The 8191-nt window shown below is 38.5% G+C and overlaps 1 protein-coding gene across 2 annotated transcripts in view; it reads right to left on the bottom strand.

Annotated features, from left to right (window-relative positions):
• The window catches only part of rnf123 (ring finger protein 123), a 177237-nt gene that overhangs the window by 89974 nt on the left and 79072 nt on the right, over nucleotides 1–8191 (bottom strand). The window lies entirely within an intron of this gene.

Here is an 8191-nt window from a genome sequence, read left to right as displayed (position 1 = left end):
CTCCTCAGAACTTCAGCCTGACAGCTGGCCTCTCTTCCCCTCTGCCAGGCGTGCTTTAGGCTCCACTTTTGTTTCCACGGTGACAGAAGACCACCAGGAAGACAGGAAATCTACTCCTGAATCAACAATGACACGCGCGCGCCAACACACACACACACAGGAAAACATGCACACACACAGTGACGCGAACATGGATGAGTATTGTGCGCGTATGTGCACTCCATGCTATTTCAACACAGATAATAAAACACTTAAACCACAGACAGGAGGGTGGTAATCAGACTGACGAGCCAAAAAGGAAGCACTTGCTGTTCTCCTGTTTCCATGGTTCTGTGGTAATGGTGAAACCCTACATCAGCACATCAGTGACTGAATAGATGAATGAAACAATGAATCAATCAATGAATGCAACCTTGAATATTGTTGTGTTTTAGCTTTGAAACAACAACAAAATATGATGAAGAGGAATGAATGAAGCAATGATTAAAATAACTGAAGAAATTTTCTTTCACACCCAATAAAAAAAAGAATTGCAAGATTTTTTTTTTTTCCCCATTTGGAGTTAAACTCTTCAGCTGCAGTAAAGTAAAATGTACAGTGCACTGAGGTAAACTGTGGCATTATTAAGCATGTTGCCAATCTGCTGACACTTGTTTCAATGAGATATCTTAGGAGGTTTAAGTTATGATTCAAAGGACAGCTTTATTAACCAATCCGAGTGGAATGCTGATTATTATTTGGTGACTTCAATTGTATGGGTTAAAATGAGTATGCTGTATTCATACTATTATATTAAGTCACACTTTAACTAGACTTTCCAAAGTTAAAATTCAATTAACTATGGACTTTTTATTAGCTGAGTTTTACAGTTGAGCTAATGTAGATAGTTAAGATCATAACAACCTGTCTAATGTAAATACTCATTATCAGGAGACTCTCAGCTGACTTTTAACTTAGTAACTTTATATCCGTTAAGGTTGAAAAGTTTATACTAAGTTGAGCAGTTCAAATAAAGTGACACCTTCTATTCTAACTGGTAAAAATAAAGAGTAGTTTCCAAAATTATTGGATTTACTTGCTACCGTAGGAGTTAGACCTTAGATTTAGTTTCCCACCTTGAAAATGTTTTGTTGGGCCACACATCTCAACACAATCTTCAATGCTCTGACGATACAAACTTTTAATGAAAATTCCTGAGAGGTGGAGGGGGCAGTGAAGGGCATGTCTGCATTAATGAGAATGCAAGTGTAAATAAATATGTTTTATTCAGAGATACTGTCATTCTCTGTTCCAGAAAGATTCTTATAACGAAATTTATCTGTACATATTTTAAAAATGTAGACAGTTCTATATTTTCAAAGGCATTTTGTCAGCAAAGTTGTTGCAATCACTATATCAAAGCACTTAAGATATAATCTCTATTTCATTTTTGAACAAAACAATTATAGTGAGGGGACAGACAGACTGAGGCATGCTGGCAATGCTGAAAATGTCAAAGTAAATCAAAATGCAACAATGAAAAGACTGATGGGTAGAAGATGGAATTAATGTAGCACCAAAGGAACTCAGGAGTTGCAGGATACAAAGGATAGTTTGGACCATTTTTCAAATGCCCAAGTGTTATGGATCATGTAAGCATGGAACATTCTGACATTCTGTTTTTTTTGTTTGTTTGTTTGTTTTTTGTTTTGTTTTGTTTTTGTTTTTTGTTTGTTTTTGGAGTAGTTTGGTTATTTTTTTATGTGAATGAGAAAGGCCTAAAGACAGGACTTACTAAATTCCAAGGGTTTTAGTACAGATTCAACAGGCTGGCATAGCAAAAAATGTTGATTCCCGAGACATCAACAACCACATGCAATGTACTACATAACAATTCACTGTTTACTAGTTACTTAGGACTGCTGCTTCTTCCTTGTTGCACCTTTTTCACAATAATTTGCATGTAATTTTATAACCATATACACCCTCTTAAAAATGGAACCTGGCCGATAATGTAAAAGTGAGAAGGCATGTTAGCTGTACCTACCTTAGCCTAAGTAATGTTTGCTTGGCCACAACTGCCTCTAGATTGTATTGACGACCTCAACACCAGTCATCGGCCTCAGGTACAGTCGTGTGCAGCGATGATTATACACCACCTCCTAATATGTTACTTCTGTAACATTATTTAAAATATACTGAACGATACTATTGTTACCTCACCTTCATGCAGAGAGAGGGGACTAACCAGTGAAATCACCTGCTGGACTTTTTGGTTGGAATGAAAACCTGCAGTCTCTCAGTCCTCCATGGCACCAGTTTGACACCCCTGCCTTAAATACTTGAAAAACTGACCATCAGAAGTAATTTTGCAGAATAATGTGGCTTCAAACCAGTTTAAACAAAAGTTTAGCATCAACAATCATGGAATGAGCCTTCAAACATGCATTCATGGTATGCAAAAGTCAAAAAATAAAAATTGTGTCGCCTTTTAATTTAAAAATTTAAAAATTAAAAAAAAAAAATTAGCCATACTTTTACCCAAATGTTATTGTGGGAATGATTTTTTGTTCTCATTGCCTACAATAGTATTGTTCAATACACCTTTACCAAATACTTCAAAGAAGTAAGATATGAGGACCCGTTTTAGACAAAAATGGTGGTGTATAATCATCCCTGCAGACTACTGTGTCTCAGGTCAGATTTGTTTGTGTAGCTACACAGCAGAATGAAACACTGTTGAACAGTAATAGCTATTAACATGTACCTGTGTAACCCACGGGGCTTCATGTCTAATTAGCGGTGTAACAAGTACACTGTAGTGAAACAGCTGCTCCTTGTGGCTGGTATTAATTTCTAAATACTTACTACTACTACTACTACTACTACTACTTTTATATTATAAAACAGTTACAGAGTCCAAAAGCTCCACAGTTCAGTAGTTCAGAAAATCTGTCTAATTTCCCAATTGACCCATGTATTTATCCATGTAATTCTGAAATGTTACACAGCATTAGAGGTGATTTGCTTTGGCCCTCGGGTCATGGAATGAGGAAGCAATGCCAGCTGTCAATTACATAAACAGATATGAGGCTTCTGCAGGACAATAGAGATATGTGACATCAAAACTGCTTTTGCCTGACACACTGTAGCTGATGGAATTTAGATAGTTAATGCTATGACTCTTGAGCCTAGGAAGGATTAAGTGAATGCTGAATACACATGTAAGAAGAAATGCACCTGAAATGTAAATGAATAAATAAAGTCTGTTTATTGGCTTATGGCTTGTTCTTTTGATTAAGACTGCACATATTCCACTTGTTTGCAAAGTCTGTACTATGTGTATAAAAAAAAATTCAGCTCTAAGCAGAGAGCATTTTACAATAATTACTATTTGTGCTCTTGATGGTAAATCAAATAAGTTGTTATCCTCTCTTTATTCTCTGTGTTCTACCATAAAAGACTTCTGATTCCTGAGGAAAAGTCGAAACGGTCGATATTGCATATAGTGTTCAGCAAAAGCAGGGCCTGAATTTCAGTATGGGATTGAGGGTATTGCACATAATTTCATTGATTCTCGCAAGTCTAGGACTTATAATGCAGGGAATTCCCACACACTGAATTCCTAAATTCACTGAGTAAAGGAAAATCACCAGCATCATGCTCATTTCAGAACCTGCCCCCCTAAGAGCAGTTTGAGCTGTTATCAAGTGGAAAGAGATGAAGCGGAAGAGACAGAGGAGAGGAATAGAGCATGGAGATAAGAGACAAGAGGGAACCACCAAAGAGAGACTAAGGCCATTGTGCAGCTGAAAGAGATGACCACTAAGAGAGAACCAGGAGAGAGATTCAGCAACTGAGCAAACTACTGGAAACGTCAGAGGACCCCTTAAGGTGGAGAAGAGTGAGGAAAGGTAATTTGAGGTAGTTAAGCTCACAAGCAGTGTAAGTGTATAAACCATGTTTTCTCACAAAGTATTCAATAAACATTTCATCTTGTCCTTCAGTGGTGAATGCACATTTTATTTACTAAAGCACAGATGAACTCCTACATGGTACATGGCTTGCTCCAGCCATGTTGGGAACCAGAGTCAAACAGAATACTTGATATCAGAGGTTCTTGGTTGCTGAGTTGTGAAGGGAGATGACATGTTTTGAGATTCTGTTTACACAAAACAGAAAATCAATGTTGAACAAAAACTAGACCAGGGGCTTATTAAAAATCATGTTAGGTCTGTCAAGGGATCCACCAAACTATCCAGAAAATGTTGAAGCATGTGAGCACATGTGCACACAGTAAAACCAACCTTTTTCCTTTTTTTCTATGATTTTGTCGTCAAGAATAGCAACTGGCATTTTCGATCAATATATGTGTGTCTTACATGTGAGCAACTGTATTAAAATGAAAGACAGTCACTGGAGTATGACACACAGCATCAAATCTCAAAACTGCAAGCTTAGACTGGGTGCAGAAAGTTAGCAGAAAGACTGAACTTCTCAATTAATACATTCAGCATTTGCCAGGCGAGGCTGTTTGATGCTGTGTAGTGTGCTGACTTGTCAGTGAAATGCCATGGTGCCAGTAATCTAATTTGACTGGAGCAGCGTACGAGGGCTCTGGTTGAGCTTGTTTACAGTGGGCCTGGGTATGACAGTTCTTATGGGTCGCCTTTTAAGTGAGAAGTGGTTTTCATTTGGTGTGTGAAAGAGGGGTTTTTCTTTTGGTAGGGCTCGCTGGATCCGTGATGGGGTTGCATGACATGCAGCACCTGCATCTCCACCTCTTTGTGTGTGTGTGTGTGTGTGTGTGTGTGTGTGTGTGTGTGTGTGTGTGTGTGTGTGTGTGTGTGTGTGTGAGAACTAGAGGAAACAGAGTGTTTGTATGTTGAACTGACTGGCATTATGTGCTGAGACAGAGAAGCAGTGAGCATGAGCATACAGTAAGTCTGGCAGCAAAAGAAAACAAGATGGATGCCAGCATCTGCAGGTTACATACAACACTGAAGAGGGCAATCCATGTCTGTTCCACAGACAGACACATAAATAGACTGGGCACACCTCACACACGCAAGCACACACTACAGAACACAAATATAACCACCATATACACACATACAAACTTGTCTTGAGCCAGTCCTGCCTTACCAATGGCCAATATTAGCAGGGGTGGAGAAATCAGTTTGTGGTATTGTTTGTATTGTGTATTGTCTTGTAAAAAAGATTGACCTGCTTTAACAAAGGCTCACGTCTACATGCATCACTCTCTCAGGCTCTCATCATAGACACTCCTTATAAGGCAAGTGGTTTACTATGTGTTCATGTGCCAATACCAGAGGAAACAGTAACGGACATATAGATTGAGAGAGGAAGGGAGAGTGAGACATTTCTATGTGCAGGATTCCAAGAAACAGACAGATTGACAGATGTACTGAAGGGGGTGTGGAGGAAGAGATGTAGCTGGAGAGAGACAGATGGGCTACGGAAAGATTTGAGACAACTGTGATGTGAATTGTGCAAAATGGACTGTGGCACAGTATCTGGCAGATTCCCCTAATAATGCTACATTCAGTGTATGCATGTATGCGTCTGTAGACAGATATGTTAGTGCAGCACAACCTTGGCTTTCTATTGCCAATATTTTCTCTACAGCTGCTAGGAAACTTTAGATCTAGCTGGCTGAATTTACTGGATAGAAAGAGTGTTACACACTACTGTGACCTCTACACAGGAGCTATAAACAAGCAAAAATAGTAAGAGCAATGCAAAAAAAAAAAAGGGGAAATGTTCATTGATCAATTAACAGTGTTGAACAGTGACAGCAGTTGCTCTGTATTGATCATAGTTTAAATTGTGGGTGTATGTTATATAAATGCCACCATAATATCTAATTTTATAGATATTTTCAGGTAATATTCACTTTTCTTGTGTTAATTTTTGGGTGATTTTCCTGTTTTGGTGTGATTTTATGGCAATTTGATAGGAATTCACTTGTAATTTAATTTCAAATATATCAAGCTTTTGAAAGAAATCCAGTGATTTTGTTCAGGTTTCATAGGGGTAAGGGGCCAAGGAGAAACTGAGCCTTTCACAGTGGCAGTATTTGTGCCATGCTGTATCCACTGAGTTTACAGGACCACTGTGTCCCAGTTTAGAAAGGATAATAATAAAGGGATAAATTAATAAAACACATGGATAGCTTATCATTATGGGTTACTGGCCTGCTTCTGCATCTATCTAATCATCAAACTTTGAAGCTCGATCCATAATTACAGAATGGTGCCAACTGTCAAAACACTGCCACCTCTACTGCTCATTGATTTACTTTTGTTTATCATCACTGGAGAGAAGATAATTATTTCTCTTGTATTTTGAACCAGTGTTTTTTTTTTTGTTGTTGTTGTTTTTTATGTATTTTTTGTCTTTCAAGCCTGTTATTGTTACTGTTATTTTTTCAACTATTTTTAAGTTTTGATTAAGTTGTGATAGGCAATGAAAGTGCCATCAGGGTATAGGTATTAATATAATACAGGAACACACAAATACACTATGTGAAGTGCACCCAAACTAATATCGGTTCACGAGCAAGGCTATAAAAAAAATGAAGGTTTGTGTACTCTTTGAAGTATTTATTGCATACATTGAGTATGCTGTGACTGTTTGGCTTACAATGCAGTGATAGACATGTTGCAGTGACACATGTTCTGGTATATTAGGAGTGAAAAGTTTGGCCTGATGTTAAAAAGTGCAGTGCACCAAGCTATGAATCCTAAACTTTTGAACAGGATTATACAAGCAAGACTGTGAGTCAAATCATGAGAACTTTAATAATCAAGTCTGTTTTATTGGCTTTGTTCTTACATCTTTTGTGTTTTACCTAAAGGCTTTATGTGTTTTTAAAGTCATCAAATAAAACAAACCAATATAATATGGAGCTAAAGCATTGTAAACTACTCATTCATTGGATCATAACAAATGTGGGTGACAGAAATATGAATCACTATAATGAAAGCAGGTCAAGTAAAGGAGACCTCATGGACAAACAGAATTAGCATGGCTCGTCCAGTCTCTAATAAGGTACATGGCCTCTCTGTTTGCTGAAGACTGGCTTTGTCAACAGAATGGAGAATAATGATTCACTTTACATGCAGAGCCTCCAGTTATATGAGCACAGCTGAAATTACACAATGTATGCATACAAGTCTGCATGCAATGTGCACCTGACTACACATTACAGGTCTAAAGTGTGCATATGGTGCGTGCACGCGTGTGTCCGTGCATATTTGCATGCTTGCCCCTCACTCTTGGTTTTAATGACAACAGTAGCATCCTATCCAACTCATTATGCAACCCCTGATAACAACGTGCTATCTAAAATAGCTTGCACCTAGAAGACTTGATGAGGCATAACAATAGACGGGAACGTTTGAAAGGGCTTCTGGACGGTTCAGGACGGCACTCGGTGATGAAGAGCAACACAACTGATGAAAGGGCAATACAAGTCGACACTGATGCAACTGCAGTGAAATACAGGGTGATACCAATGAACTCATTTCCAATTACTGTGACCCAGTTGGGAGAGAAGGTCAGTGAAAGCTTCCATGCAATCACTGTGTGTGTTTGTGTGTGTCAGCAACTGTGTGTTTATGTGTTGTAGCCACAGGGGGGAAAAGGGTATGAAAAACTCTGACGGGCAAATACATTTTGCGGTGCCATCTGGGACTGAACAGAATACTTTACCCAGCCTGCGCTTGGAGAGTTATAAGACTGGGAGGCTAGATCTGAAAAAAGGCGCTAATTGTATTAGGAATAACAGAAAACAAGTTGACTTTTAGCATAAAAACCTTCTAAACAATCCACAGTCTCTTCGTTGGACAATAAATGTTCGATAATTTCCCTCTGTGACATTTAATTGAGAGTGTTTTCACACATATTGGTGCGCACCCTTGGTGCACACCCATTGCAAAAATGATACATTGTTTCCTTTTTCATAGTACGGTTGCATTCACACACATTTGTTTTCACTGTGGTCCAAACCTCGCACCACTGGCGGAGCGTCATGTTTCCATGAATGCCAACCGGAAAACAAAAGCGCTGAAAAGTAAGGAAAAGTAAACTTGAACAACGGAGACACAACAAGTACATGGATAGTTAGTAGCACTGGTAATTTCAGCAAATGATAAGTTTGAAAATGAAGCGAGGCTGTGGCTTGAAA

The sequence above is a fragment of the Myripristis murdjan genome, chromosome 5 (assembly GCF_902150065.1).
Source record: "Myripristis murdjan chromosome 5, fMyrMur1.1, whole genome shotgun sequence".
Classification (NCBI taxonomy): Eukaryota; Metazoa; Chordata; class Actinopteri; order Holocentriformes; family Holocentridae; genus Myripristis; species Myripristis murdjan.
The sequence above is the reverse complement of the archived record's forward strand: the minus strand, read 5'-3'. Positions and strand labels throughout refer to the sequence as shown.